Below are 15,891 nucleotides of genomic sequence, written 5' to 3'. Positions count from 1 at the left end.
GCAACAACACAGTGACAACAAGCATGCAATGCCAGGAGGCTCCTCCGAGAACTCTAAGTTCAGGTTCATGTACAGAACATCAACGCTAGCAATGATATTTTTGTCTTTGCATTCAAAGTATGGGGTGGCTTAAGATAAAGTGTTCCTATTAATGCTACTTTATTCAGAGGGGGAAAGGAGGTGGGGATGGGACATAGGGGACAGAACCCAGGGCTATTTGGAAGGAGGAAGGTAAAATACGAATCTCAAGCCAGAAGTATCCTAGGAACCCATCAATTCCAAAGTTGCTCTTTCACAGCCTTCCTTTTACAAATGCCATCATCCTTCACTTTAAAGAAAGCAGACCGCATATATGCAACTGTCCTTTAGGGAGGAGAAACTACTCCAGTAAGGTGAGCAGGGAATTCCTCATCCAACCCAAAAGCTTACACAACAAAAACACTTCTAAGCAAAATTCCAGGGCACAATGCCATGTACACACTCATCTCAAGAGACCAGAGAAAGGCTCGGTGCCCCTAGCTCAGCGGGTAGGGTGCCAGCCACATACACGGAAGCTGGCGGGTTCGAACCCAGCCTGGGCCTGCTAAACGACAACTGCAACCAAAAAACGGCCTGGCATAGTGGCCAGCACCTGTAGTCCCAGCTACTCGAGAGGCTGAGGCAAGAGAATCGTTTAAACCCAAGAGTTTGAGGTTTGCTGTGAGCTGTGATGCCACAGCACTCTACACCAAGGGTGACATAGTAAGACTGTTTCAAAAGAAGAAAAAGATCAGAGAAAGTCTTAAATGTGCACATATTTAACACAGAGATAAAAATAAAGGTATGAGCCAGTTATATCTGTCTCCCACCTTTCTCTGAGGTAGAAAATGAACACGTGAACAGAAGGGAGCGACTTTAGCTTCCAGGGGGGTTGGAATAACCAATCGATTCCGCTCCCTGTTTTGCCAATAAGGGAAACGTGTGTGTGTGCGCGCGCGCGCGCACGCAGGCATGCAGCAGCCAACACAAGCACAGGTAAGTCCAGACAGAATGTGGTGACACTGTGACAGGAACTCCAGTACTCATGCCCAGGGAATGCCAAGAAAGACCACAGAATTTCTGAGAAGAGAGACTGGGAAACATTCTCTTCTCAGAGTTAGGTCTTATAAACCAGAGAGATTTCAATAGAAACAAAAAGGACCACAAAGGGCAATCCAGAAAGAAGGGTTTGTACATCATATCTCATAAGAGACAGAAGGACCAAAACCATCCCCAAGTCAGTCCACGGATTCCCCAAAGCTACAACAAATTAAATTACCAGCAAATTTGGCTCTGCCTGAAGTTGGAAGATGCTAGTCCGGGAGCTACCCGCCGAAGGGCAGTCAATTTTTCCAACCTAGATCTCTACAAGGCAGGTGGATCTTCTACAATGGCAGAGCTTTTACCTGAAGCCTCCTGTGGTGAGCAACCTGGTTACTGGTCTGACTCTGTCAGTAGTTCACCACAAGCCCTTGCACCAAATCCCTTTGCTTCTGTGGATCTCTGGTTTCTCCTCTGTACACTGAAGGAGCTATCCTTTTTGTGATGGGGTGTGGGGCCGGTGGTCTGCCCCAAACGCCAAAGGACTTCTAGGATGCCAGGCCCCCAGACGGTAAATACCAACAGGAATTCCCCAGGCAAACCACTTCCAAATGCCTTCTTTGGGGTCAGTGTCACCCCATGTTGAAAACCACTGAAGTAAATGTTTCCAAGGTCTCTCTCCGCCCTGTAACCCAAGCCAGAGGGCTATGGGAATATAGTCTGCCCTGTCTCACCCCAACTTCTTCCCATTCTCACTTGCCACATAAATATATGGGCTGCGTTGGTCAAAACCACTCAATAGAGTCATTTCCTTGAGGCCAACCAAAATCAACACCCATCAACACTCACTTCACCATCTCATAGAAACCCATGAACAAAAACACCACGCTGGGCTGACACCCACCTACACTACACCCACATGCTGTCCTGGATGGGGCAGGGTACATGAGTGGCTATGTTTCCATCTTTGCCCACCTGCAAAACTGATTTAACTACATCCAAGTACCAGCTCCAATGGGGGACAGACCTGCCCTGAAGACCCCACCCCCAGAACTCTCATACCCATAATGCAATATTAACGTGGAGACTTATAATTCTTACTTTACATAAAAGCTTCATTGTGTACCACATCCAATCTCCATTGGCTACCTGCACCACATATTTTTATGAGCCTACGTTTCAGCGTTCCAAGCCTACAATACACATAATTTTCAATTATGTTAGAGCAGCCCGGGATCACTGCCTATATAACATTACTGGTCGGAGGAAATGAGACTCAGCCCCCACTGCCCAGGGAGAGCTAACCGAATCCAGATGGTGGAGGAAGACAGTCCTGGTCCTGTCGACTTGCAGAGGACTCCGCCACGACAGCCCCCAAACTCTCCTTCCAGATGCAACTTGATGCCACAGAACAGCTGGGTACCCACAAATCCAAGCCGGACCCTTGAATATTAACTGGCATCCAAGTTGATGAGGTGCCTTTTGGGGAAGTATTATGTAAGGATTTTTTTCCCCCTTCCACAAAGGCCATGAGTAATACGGCAGGATTTTTTAAAGGAAGCTATTAACCTCCTCCAAAAGTGATGGGTTTCCCAGGTTCCTTCATCTTCTACAATTGGTCCTTATTAATAGGGCAAATAAATAAATAAAGGGAAGAAAAAGGAAATGAGGTACTATTACAGCCTAGAGGAAAGTCTTTTCCTTCCTGTAGACATCAAGCAGTAGGAAATTCTCTTCTGCTGGATCCTGAAGGAAAACCTGAAGGAGGGGGCAGATTTACAAAAGGGCTGGGACACGGAGCCACGTTTTCCCAACCATTCAACTTCAGTTTTACATTCTTTGGGGGAAGAAAAGAAGTTCCCACCATCCCAACTATAAAAACAGTGGGCTCCAGCCTTCTTCCTCTTATTCCGCTCAACATGGAAATTATGAATTGCCTACAAAAACATTAAGCTTTTCAACAAACTGCAATCAAACAGGGATGTGGGAATTCCTGCATTGAAAACTGTCGGAATGGAGTCTGCCCAACTTTCATTTCTTTAAAAAAATAAAATAAAATAAAATAAGACCATCTTGGCTTAAGTATTTCATCCTTTGTTGAATAATAATGTTCTGATCATGGCCCATTAGGGCTTTCCTGCAAATCGTATTTTATGATACGTCTCAAGGAGCTTAACTTAAGCTTTAGACCTGTGAGCAAAGTCCTGAAATATATACCGTTTCCCCAAAAATAAGACATCCTCTGAAAATAAGACCTACTTTCAGGAAAGATAAGACGTCCCCTGAAAATAAGACCTAGTGCATCTTTGGGAGCACACCTTAAAATAAGACACTGTCTTATTTTCGGGGAAACCGGGTACATCACCATTGGCCTGAAAAGAATCGAAGCAGTTGAAAAGACTTTACATTGCCAGCAAAAAAAAAAAAAAAAAAAAAAATGGTGAGCACCTCTGATTCCTTCTCTTCCCCAAGGTAAATGGGAAGGATTTATAAATTAGAAGGCTCCTTGGGAAACAGCTTCAGCGGCAATTAGCACCTATACTCAAGCTGGTCTGACCTAGCCTGTTCCCAAGCAGGGACCTTCAGTCCTTGGGAATCCACCACCAGTAGAAAGGGTGGTGAGCTCATACCTATAATCCTAGCACTATGGGAGGCCCAGGCTGGTGGATCACCTGAGTTCAGGAGTTAGAGACCAGCCTGAGCAAGAGAGAGACTCCATCCCTACTAAAAATAGAAAAACTAGCCAGACATGGTGGCTGGTGCCTGTAGTCCCAACTACTCAGGAGGCTGAGATAGAAAGATCACTTGAGTCCGAGAGTTTGAGGTTGCTGTGAGCTATGATGCCACATACCAGGGTGACAATTATACTCTGTCTCAAAAAAAGTGGTAAGGACAGACAGCTACTGAAGGCTTTGTACAAATTTCTTTTCTAAATAAATGAGAAAACCCAGAGGATGATGATGACGACAACGAGGACAAAGTATCCAGGAAACTTCACATCCTTGATCAGTCATCAGGGCGGCTTCGCAGCACTGCGTCGTCATCACTCTGTTCCCTAGATGCACAGGCAAGCAGAGGCTGTCCCTTTATTTGTTCAGGGCAGGGTTGGCAAACTTCTGTAGAGCACCAGATAGTAAATATCCTTGGCTTTGCGGCCCAGACCATCTCTGTCATAACTACTCGACCCTGCTGTCATAATTCGAAAGCAGCCACAGGCAATCCATGTATGTCTTGTGTTAATGGCTGTGTTCCAATAAAACCTTATTTATGGCTACCAAAATCTGAATTTCATGCAATTTTCCTATGTCAGTAAATATTATCCTTCTCTTGATTTTTCCAACTATTTAAAAATAATAGAAGTCATTTTTAGCTCATTGACCATCCAAAGGAGGTGGCAAGCCAGGGTGGGCCTGTGGGCCCCACGAGACCATCCGCTGGGCTCAGGGCACCGTGTCAAGGCCTGGAAAACCACGTCCCTCACTGGGCCTTAAATCAGCCAAACACGAGCAAGTAGCAAAGCGTGTTCAGGGGCCCAAAGCCACATGTGGGATTGGACTGTCACTAGCAGAGTCAAGGTTTGGGGGGAAAAGCTTGGAAAAGAACTTGAGCCCTTTGGCCAAGGTGCCTAGTCACAAGGTCTAACCACCAGACCACAATCTCACCAAAATAACTACCCCTCCTTTCCAAAATGGAAGTTTTAAAAATCCCTGAGTGTTTCTGACTGGAAAAGGTTCCTGTATTCAAAAGTTCTCACCCACCTCTCAGGAGGCTCTGGTGACGTGTCACCACATCACTGCACAAAACTTCGAGTCTGGGGCAAAGCTCTGTGGGTGCTTTAGGACCAACTCTCTGGGTGCAGACACCCCTCTCTCAGAGCTTCCCAACTACCCCTTTCCCCTGTCACAAAGCTGGATGGAGCCACCTTGTGCCAACTCTGCCTGCCACCGAGGGACAGCCTCACCCACGGGCTGAGGAAAGCTGCAGAGTGCAGGGTGGGACCAGGGACACCACGGGGCCTCCACAGACCAGCCATTCCAAGGACAGGAAACTGTCTCATCCAGAAAACTAGGTCCCCTAGCAAATCTATCAACCACAAAGTTCTTGGTTTACCAAAGGACAAAAACAACAACAGAAACACAGCCTTTCAATCCAAGCTATTTCTATTTCTGACCTAGGGAAACTGATCTTATAAGAGACCAGATTCATTAGACACCCCCTCATGATGGATTGCCCACTGTTAAGTCTTCCCAATTCACCAGCGCCAGAATGTGGCATATGTAGTGTCATGTCAAGGCTCTGCCTATCCACCCCAAATGGAGGGTACAGCCAGCCACAGCCCAGCCGTGTCCAAAGTCATTAGGTCTCCCTTCCTTTCAAGGTGGCCGTCCCGCACCTGCAGTGCAGCCTCACTGTGGGCCGTTCAGACCAACTCCACTACAGATGTCCAGCAAAGAAGGGGTGTGCCGTGATTAGGATTTTCACATCATTAAACTTTATGAAAGAAAAGGCCAAACTACTCATCATGAAGAGGAAACCAGAAAAACTTACCAAGTAAGAGAATGGCAAGTTCGAGTATCCAACCCAAGAGCAGAAACCTGTTTCTTCAGGCGCTCACACCACGCGGCACACCTATCACACACACACACACGTCCCTTCAAGAACAGACTTGACTGTCTCTTTCTGAACCTGCCTCATTTCTCAGAAATGGCAGATGGAACATTCAGCCCATCTTCTGTAAACAAGTAACTACCTGGGGGTCCGGGGTTGCCAATTTTATAAAAAGTTGTGAATAATCTGACACTGTGCCTTGCCTTCTGAATCACACAGGCATCAAAATGTTCCCCAAATTAGGATTGGTCATATATACCCAACACTGAAACTACGTGGAGCTACCGCAGAAGTCCCTTCAGAATCCTGAGGGCAGCACTACAAAGTCTGCTTGACCAATTTCGCTGCAGATTCGGAAGGAACAGGAGACACTCCAGGAATTGTTTCTTGTGAAAAATCTAGACAGCCTAGGATTTAAAGCCTCTATTTAAAGAGGCTTTATTTGCCTATGAAGTGTGACTTATAGAAAAAGAATTCAGGAACGTGTGCTTTCTTATTGTTAGGATTTAGCATAAACGAGTATGTACCATACTTATTTAGGAAAAGTAAAGCTAAGATCTCAGAAGGCTGGGTAGACTCTGAAATTAGAGAAGGAATAAAGCTGTAGAAAAAAATTCAGTAAGATGTTAGGGCTGGCTCAAAAAGAAAAACACCATAGTAAGAACTCAGACATTTTTCCCTTAAAATCACTGTCACATTTCTCTCATTAGAGGAAGAAAGGCATAGGGGGAAACAGAGTGGTGGCAAGGAACCTGCGTGAACCAACAATCTAACAGCCTTATCTTCCGGCTCTTCTCCCTCTATGGGATGGCAGTTTCAGGTTTTAAATAAAATTCTTATGGTTAACTTTATTCTCATAAACATTTTTAATCATAACAATCTAAAGGGCCCTGACATTTACAAGGTATTTTAGAGTTCACAACTACATTCCCCAAACCCATCCCTATGTCAGCAAGGAGGGGACCAACGGCAGCAGAGCAAGACCCAGTTTGCCTGGGGTCAAAAAGTGGCTGGCAATCAGCCGCAGAGAGCTCTAGACCGTTGCAGTGTGCTCCTGCTTCACCCTGGTCACTTCCCTTCGCCTTTCCTGGGTATCTTACCAACTGTCAGGCATCCTTGCCTGAACTCTAACCAGAGATGGGTGTCTCAAGATACACAGCCAAGCAAACATCTCACAGGGTCCCCAAAAGGTAATAAACAATCCTTCTCCAACCTCTGTCATCTCTCCCTTCCCGGTCCATAGGCAAATCTTGAATTACTTTCCCCTAAGGAAAATCTTCTACCGGACCTACCAAGGCCACTGGTAGGATGGGAAAACAAAGCACAACAAGATAACCCACTAACCAGAACTTGGGATTCACTGTTTTCTTTATCCCGACAAGCCTTCAACAGCCCTGCACCTGAGCTATTTTTGCACTTGCCAGGCCCGTGGTTCTGTGGGGAGGTTATGGTATAGCAGCTCATGGACACGCCATGTGGATAGAGTTTCACCAGGCCCTTGCTCTCAGTCCCAAACAGGTTTCTTAGGCTGGGGCCCAGGCGCTCTTTCCCTCCCTCCCCAAAAAAATCACTATTCAAATTACAACTGTGTGCTCCTAGGAAAAGCACAGTGGAGGGGAAAGAGTCTGGAAACCTATTTGCCAAGCCAGCCCTGCCACTAACTGGGTATGTCATTTCGCTTCTTCCCTGGGCAACCCCTTCCCTACTCTGGGCAACCTCTTCCCCACTCTGGGCCTAAGTCTACAGTAGGAAAGTGGGGGACGTGATCCAAAAATACCCTCTACTCCAACATGTGGATTCCTGCAGCACTTACTAATAAGCTTATACTCTGCGTCAGGTGCAATCTAGATATTCCAAGGTCCTAGCAAATAATGAGGGCTTGGAAGCTGCTGGAGGAATCTCCCATTAAATCTCCCATACAATTAGTGGGGCAACACAATAATCAACGGTGCAGCAACCACTACAAAGAAGGTAAGTGGAAATACTGTAAGAGTGATTTAATTAAGAATGATCACACTGCCCCACAGTACCCAAACCTCGCTGGCTTATTTAGAGAGACTTTCTCCCAATCTACTAAATCAAAATATCTGGGAGTGGCCCGGGACCCTGCATTTCTTTTCACCTCACCAGGCAATTCTGGTGGTCAATGATTAGCATCAATTATCAGGGCTATAATGGGAATAGAGTGTATCTGCAGATTCCATCTTACTTTTCACAAAGGGACTTTTAAATCTCTAAGTTGATGGAATTTTGCCCTGGAAGTAAGAGCAATGTAACCAAAAAGTTGTACCCTCGTATGAATTTGGAAAAAAAAAAATTTTTTTTAATGCTCAAAAAAGTAAATCTCTAAATTTGATTGTCACTACAACCTAGTTAGGGGGTCAATGCCAATAATCTCCAAATCCACCTTAAAACAGAAGAAAGTGAGGGACAGAAACTTAAGGGACTCAGTCGTACACAGTTACAAGAGAGCCCAAAGCAGAATGCAGGTCTTTGGCAGGTACAGGCCAGAATGCCTCATCCACACCCTGCTGTGCCTTCTGCTAATGATGAGGGAACCCCTAGAAGAGGCTAAGTAGGATGGGCAAGGGGTGCCCAGGCAGGACAGCAAACTCCAAGGAAGGGCAAAGACAGTGCAACAGTGCAGCCCCAAGGCAGGTGGCTGGGGAAAGGGAGCCTCACAGACAGCCTCACTCTGTGTTCAAAGGCAGCCCAGGACAAGCCATCTTCAGGCAGTCCCAAGACTGAGTCCCACCCAAAGGGCTATAGATTCCAATCAAATGTCAGCTCTGCACCCAAATCCCCAAAGCCAAGGGTCAAAGGTCATGAAGTCACTGGAAGAATTCAAAAGGAAGAGCCCTTGTCCTCCCATCTTGCTCAAAACAGGTCACCAGTCTCCAACCACCAGAGGAAGGCACTGCTCGTTCCCTGACCGCCCCCCAACTGGTGACTAGCAAATAATGAATGCTTGCAAGCTGCACGAGGAATCTCCCATTCAGAGGCAGCCCAGAGACCATCTACCTTTAGGCAGAAAAACATGTACCATCTTTTGTTGGTAAATGTTTGTTAGTAAAAAAAAAAAATCCACCCTGCAGTCACCACGTTTTTTATTACTACTTCTTTTTTTCTTTTTTTTTCCCAAGAGACAGAGTCTCACTTTATCACCCTCAGTAGAGTGCTGTGACATCACAGCTCACAGCAACCTCCAACTCCTGGGCTTAAGCCATTCTCTTGCCTCACCCTCCCAAGTAACGGGGACTACAGGTGCTCCCCAGGATGCCCAGCTTATTTTTTTGTTGCAGTTTGGCCAGGGCCGGGTTCAAACCCACCACCCTTGGTATATGGGGTCAGTGTCCTACCCACTGAGCCACAGGCACCGCCCCTATTACTTCTTACAAAAAGGCCAAGTGTAGTCCAGTCAATTGAAATGTTTTAGTTGCCACCTGTGTCTTTACACAGGCACCTAGAGACCAGGAAAAAGGCTGGAATGGGGCAGAGGTAGGGAATCAGGGGGTATCTCTGGGAACTGAATATGAAACATTCTGGGATAAGAATGCAAAAATAAAACATAGTACATCCAACAGATGGATATAATAATATATAATTATATCCTATAATAATACAGGCGGATGATATACTGACCATGCTACCAACATGGGTGACCCATGAAAACACTACACTAATTTAAAAGAAGACCCCAATCCTAAAAAGACCACCTGTTATATGACGCCTTTTATATGAAATATCCAGAATAAGCAAATCCACAGAGACAGAGAGTAAATCAGCCATTGCTAGAAGTGAAGGAGAAAGGAAGGGACAGTGACCGCCACTGGATTTCTTTGTGTAGTGATGAAAATATTCTGAAAATAGTGGTGATGTTTACAAAACCTTGGAAATATACTAAAGCCACTGAATTGTACACTTTAAATGGGTACATTTTAGAGTATGTGAATTCTATCTCAATTTTAAATGATTCACAAAAAGACGATGTATGGTCATGTTTGATGCTGACCATATTCACTTAAGAGGCAAAAGGGGGTGGGGGACGGGGCGCAGAGTCGCACATCCACATACTCCACCCCAAAAGAATGAACAGAAAGCGTGTGAATGAATATGTTGTACACAAAATCATACCCTCCCAAGCTTCTTGGAAAAACAAGCAATTCCCAAATGTGGTTTTGGGTGGTGGTGTTGGACCGTGGGGAGGGACAGTTACAAAGGCATGGGAACCCCAAGACCTCAGATGAAAGACAGTGCAGCATACCCTGGATCAAAGGTGCTATGAAGAAACACAAGAGAGAGGCTGACGTGTGTGGTAAGTTGTTTCAAGGCATATGGCTAAAAACACACAGCAGAGCGGTGGAGTCAACCCAACCAAACCACAGGCAATTCAGAAACCCCACTCCTGTACCACTCCAGAAAGGTAAGCTGGCGCTGCGCCTCGGTTTCTCTATCTTAAAAATGGGCATGAAATTCCACACCATTTATTCAACCTCAAAGGATAAACCATGTGAACAAAGTACGGGAAAAGAATTATATAAGGTCCAAGGTAGTTAAAATGTGCTACTTCCTCCTCCAATGAGGCAGGGCATTTAAAACCAGACATTTCGGGTCTACCATGGAAACTGTTCAACATGAAGCCAACAGATGACCCAATTTGAGAGGTACAAAGCCAGCCAGTTTCAGGGTCCTGGTGACCTGGGAGGGTTATTTTAAATGTATGAATCATCAGCTTGCAGCAGATATTAAAATCAAGAATTTTAGAAATTCCTTTCTTTCCCCATGGCCGGGAGCTCTCAAGAGTTGGCTTTTTCTGATTAGGTTCTCCTTCCCATCCTCTCTGTCTTCCCCCTATTCCCCAGCAACAAAAGACCAGGGAAGCCTTGGCAGTCAGAGAGCAATGCATTAACTTGCATTAGGCGGTCTGCCCTGGAACCAAACGCAAGACAGGGCTGGGCGCATGTCCTCCCACTCCGACTGAAGCTGCAACCCGTGCTGCATTTTTTTCCCCCTTGTCACATTTGAAAGAGGTCCATGGCTCCAGCAAGGTCTCCCAGTCCAAATTTGTATTGTCAAATTCTAGCTGTGACAAGCATGTGGCCGTGCTCCGTAACGCTACACCCAGGAAGCCGAAAGGTCAAGGGCGCGTCTGGTTCATTTTGCCTGGGGAGGCACAAACCCCCGAAGCCAGGGTGAAGATTTACGTGAGGCTGACCTTCTGGAGGCCCCACGACCCCCCTGCACACCAGTCTTGCTGCCTCAGCCAGAAGCAGCCTGCCACTCAAGTATCATCTTGCTGTAACAAATTACTCCTAACCCAGGATTACGGCTCTTTCCAAATCCCTCCTAGAGAGCAAGGAAATAAACATTCTCTCCCAGGACTCGGCCCCAGTTGTTGCCCCCGTTGGTAATCCTTGTCTCTATTTGCCTCTCCTACAAGCCCTCATCTGGGAGGTCTCCTAGACCATCCCGGCCCACTTTTCTTTCAGACATAAGCTGAATGTCTCAATTGTCCATTAGGCACAGTAAAAGATGAAGGCAGGCTTTCCGTCCAGAGAAGCCTCACACAATAGTTCCCTTTGCCCACACACTTCTCATCTGACTGCAGACTCACCCAAGGAAGCCCACACCCCCATTCCCTCCTCATGTTCCATAGGGACGAGCCAGTGAGGACAGGCTGCAATAGCACCGCACACCAGGCGGTGCAGACTCCCCATGTCCCAGAGAAGCAGGGCTGCCCCCCAGGGGAGGCCTAACATCTGAGGAGTGGGCTCGCGGAATAGAGAGGGTGTGGAGTGGGCAACCCTGCGGCCTTACAGCCACGTGCGGCCTTCTGGATCCTTAAGTGTGGCCTTTTAACTGAATCCAAATTTTACAGAACAAATCCTTTTAATAAGGGGTCTGTGAAGTTTGGATTTCATCAAGGGGCCACCTTTGGGGATCTGGAGGACCACATGTGGCCTTGAGGCCACAGGTTCCTCACGATAGCAGGGTACAGGCAGGAGAAACTGCCTCGCTCACCCCTGCTTGTGGTTTCCTTTAATAAAACTACTAGGAGATATTTCGAGCACAATAACCTCATTTGGGGAAGGAAATACAGTTCTGTCCACTTCTAAAGTCGCCTCTGAAACCCTGGGATATTCCGGGCATTTCGACATTGAGAGCTATTTTGTTTGTTCAATTGTGTACATATAGTCTGACTAGGATACAATAAGCAAAGGACAGAACAATGGATATTATAACCAAAGTGGGTGATTTCGGGAGATAAGGATCTTGGAGCTGTTTTAAGCAAGACTTTCTCTGCAGGAAAAAGGAATGGTTGACAGCACGCTGACACGGGACAGACATGGAGACAAATCCCGAAAGAACCAAAAGACACTACTGAAACTTAAAGACACCCCCCATCAAAATCCAGACAACACCAAACAAATCAAATTCCTGCTTCAAAAAAAAGGAATAACCACTTAAAGAAATGGAATAAGTAGACACAACTAACTCATCCTAGAGCGAACACCGCCTTTGTGTTCTCATTTCCAGGCCCAAGCTGACCACCCTCCCTTCTCTTGACTGGCCACCAGGCCTCTCTAAACTAACTTGTTCTCTGCTTTTGTGGTTTCACTCTTTAAAAGAACTTGGCTTGGGAAGGAGCAGTAACGATCTGAAGCTAACCACTTAGCTCATTAGTATGTCATCTGGACAAGCAAAATCAATTCCAACAGCATCAAGTTTGGGTGTTCCCTCCCCCCAAAGGTCTGCACTATTAATAGCAAGAAAGTTTCCCAGGCTTCAGTTTATTTGTAATCCCAACCAGCCCTGACCACAGAACCTGGCCATCTTTACTTCTAGAGCTCCCAGGGATTTAGGAGAATAAATTTCAATTTTTCAACAGCAGGAGAAAGATGTGGAACGATGGCTACGATGACAGAGAAGGGATGATGAGGGCTTAATTCCTGGAAAGGATTGGACAGCAAAGGGTAAGAACCAAGCAGTGTCTCTTTACCCGTGTGACACAGCTCCGGGACCCTTTCTTCCAGCCACAGAGGTCACCACCTATAGAGTCATCTGACAGATGGTTCTAGAAGCAGCATGTTTGATCTTGGCACAGTGGCTGAGCCCTGCAATCCCAATGCTTTGGAAGGTCCAGGCAGGAGGATAACTTGAGGCCAGGAGTTGAAGATCAGAAATTATTTTTCAATTGGCCAGGCATGGTAGCACATGCCTGTAGTCCTAGTACTTAGGAGGCTGATCACTTCAACCCAGGAGTTTGAGGCTATAGTGAGCTGTGACTGCACTAATGTATTCCAGCCTGGGTGACAGAGCAAGGACCTGCCTCTGGAAAAAAGAAGCAGCAGCAGGCTGGTTAAAAATAAACTTAAAATACCACTAATTTTGGCCCAGATGGTACAGCAGAATGGTTAAAAGCACAGACTCAGAAGCAAGAATGCTGGGTTTAAATCCAGGACCTGTGTCTTTGTACTTCTAGGGCCTTGGACAAATGGCTTCATCTCTCCATGCTTCCAAATCCTTGCTTGCAAAATGAGGATAGTAACAGTTCAGGTGGAACATCCCTAACCCAAAAGTCCAAAATGTTTGTTCAGTATCCCAACTCTTTGAGGCCAACACGGCAAAAGTGGAAAATTCCACACCAGACCTCATGTGACAAGTCATAGTCAAAACTTTATTTTGTGTACAAAATTATTGTAATGATGAGATATAAAATTTCCTTCAGACCATGTGTATAAGGTGTATATAAAACACAAATGAATGCCCTGTTTAGATGTGGACCTCATCCCAAGATATCTCATTATGTTTATGCAAATATTCCAAAATCAAAAAAAAATTAAAATTAAAAATCTGAAACACTATCTGGTCCCAAGCATTTTGGACAAGAGACATTCATCCTGTCCTTCCCCACAGGGTGAGTCAGTGACTAGCAGTCTATCTGCTGGGATTCCCTAGGATCCCTGTTCTTGTCCCCAAAATACCTCCCTACTCCTTTTCCTCCGGACCACTGAGGCCACGTAGTGTACGAGACAGAGCTTACAGGGTTTGTGTTCATGAGCACACAGTCTCACTCCAGGGAGTAAAAAGGGAGAAAAGAGCAGCAAGTGGTTTGTGTAATTAAATGCAGTAAGCCAACAGAGGGGCTGCCCAGGTGGGGCACTTGATTCAGAGACCAGCTGACAACCATCCACCATTCCTGTCCACATGCAAATGGAAAAGCAAGAAATCATTCATTCAGGTATTTTAAATATATCCCCCTTTTTTTCTTTATGTGCCCTAAAAAGGGGCTTTGCCTTGAGAATTCACCTCCAGCTATCTAACGTTTCCCAAATGCCTAAATGAGAAGAAGCCAATTCAATGAGGTCTCAGTGCTCTGCTCTGAGTACAGGTGAATGTACATTCATCCCAAGCAAAAGGTCTTCCTGAGTTCAGCCCAACTCACTCTGCAGATGAGGGGCACAAGGTGAACGGCACATGCCACCAACAGAGGGAAAACAAAACACTCATCTAGCACATTCTCACAGGTGACAGTTCCACACTACTACACTTTTAATGCCAATGTGCTGAGGAAAATATCCCAGGATCCCTGTTCTTGCACCCAGAATGTTTTCCTGCTCCTTTCCTTCAGACCACTGAGCCCCTGCTGTGTTAACTGGACCTCATACTGTGAGGACATGAAGTCAGCTCAGAAATGGGTTCAAATCCAAGCTCCTTAATTCCATTCATTCAACAAAATATTTACTGAGTGCCTCATGAGTGCCAAGTGCTGACATCAAAAGAGTTGGACCGTCTCAAGGTGTTGAGTTTGGGCAAATAATCTCCCCTCTCCGAGCACTGGTTTCCTCATCTGTAAAATGGGAGTACAAACCGATGTCCCTTGCGTTCTTATAAGGATCAAATGCTTGGCACTGCACCTGTCATATGGTAAGTGCTTAATATCACCATTAATATAATTAGTATCATCCAGGATAGGACCCTTGAGATACTGCAACATTTTATAACATCCCAAAAGTAAATCCCTACATATGTGTATTAAGCAGCATGTATTGACACTTCAGATTAAGTAAAGCAAAGGGACCCAGGACATTCCTAGTTAACCAGCCTCACCCCTCCAGACTGCTCTCCTACCCCCACACTCTATTCACTCATGTCCCCACCTGCTTTCTGATTAAGTGGAACTTTTCTGTGCCCCTGTTTAGGCTCCCTTGCAGGGATGGGGAGCTCAGCAGCAGATCTGGTGCACTAAGTCACTGCATCTCTCCCCTCCAACTGGCTCTCCAACTTAAAGAGATTTTCTTAATGCTTGCAAGCCCAGCAGAACTCTGAACTTGCCCTTACGTTACGCACACTCAGACACACACAGCACGAGCGGGCACGTGGAGGCACGAGCTGGCCCCCGGCACAGGGGATGGTGATGTCCTGGGGTAAACCCAGCAGCAGCTGCTCAAAGGAACCACACGAAATCATCATCATCCTGGAGAAGTCCCATAATGTGCACAAAACGAAAATAAGAAAGAAAAAAATCTCGACGATAACCTGCCACTTTTCTCCCAGGCCATGTCTTGATATTTTTTTTTCTCTTCTATCTTTCTTCAGAGACCTCAATAAAATTTAAAACCTGGCCAGTTAAAAAGATTGCCTAAAGAAGGGGTAGAAAGTTGGGAAAGAGAAATTCAAAGAACTCTCTGGTGAAATAGCCGGGTGTTGTGGCGGGCGCCTGTAGTCCTAGCTACTTGGGAGGCTGAGTCAAGAGAATCGCCTAAGCCCAAGGATTTGGAGGTTGCTGTGAGCAGTGTGACGCCACGGCACTCTACTGAGACAGACTGACTCTGTCTCTACAAAAAAAAAAGAACTCGCTGGTGTCCCTGGCTTAACACGGTAAAGCTTACAAACAAGGGTCAGGCATTGGCACCCTGTCTCAGGACCCTGCCAGCCTCTGGTTCAGTCCAAAGACCAGCGTGGACGTCCTCCTCCCACACTGGCCATGCACTCTGAGAATGAAGACAGCAAAAGTCCAGGCTGAACACGAGCCAAGTGAGATACAAAAATGCCCAGAACAAACCTATGCGGAAAGCTCAGTGTTCAGCGTGGCTGAAAGACTGGTCTGTCAGACCCATCTGGTGTTTGAACCCCAGACCACCAAGTACTTCCTGAGAGACTGTAGGCGGTTACTTAACCTCTCTGATCCTCAGTTTCCTCGTCTATATGATGAGACATAAC

General features: G+C 46.1%; 1 protein-coding gene across 37 annotated transcripts in view; it reads right to left on the bottom strand.

Annotated features, from left to right (window-relative positions):
- Nucleotides 1-15,891, bottom strand: part of TCF7L2 (transcription factor 7 like 2) — a 198,091-nt gene that overhangs the window by 118,878 nt on the left and 63,322 nt on the right. The gene's annotated exons all lie outside the window — the stretch shown is intronic.

Source organism: Nycticebus coucang, chromosome 3 (genome assembly GCF_027406575.1).
Source record: "Nycticebus coucang isolate mNycCou1 chromosome 3, mNycCou1.pri, whole genome shotgun sequence".
Classification (NCBI taxonomy): Eukaryota; Metazoa; Chordata; class Mammalia; order Primates; family Lorisidae; genus Nycticebus; species Nycticebus coucang.
Note: the sequence above shows the minus strand (reverse complement) of the source record. Positions and strands in the feature narration are given on the sequence as shown.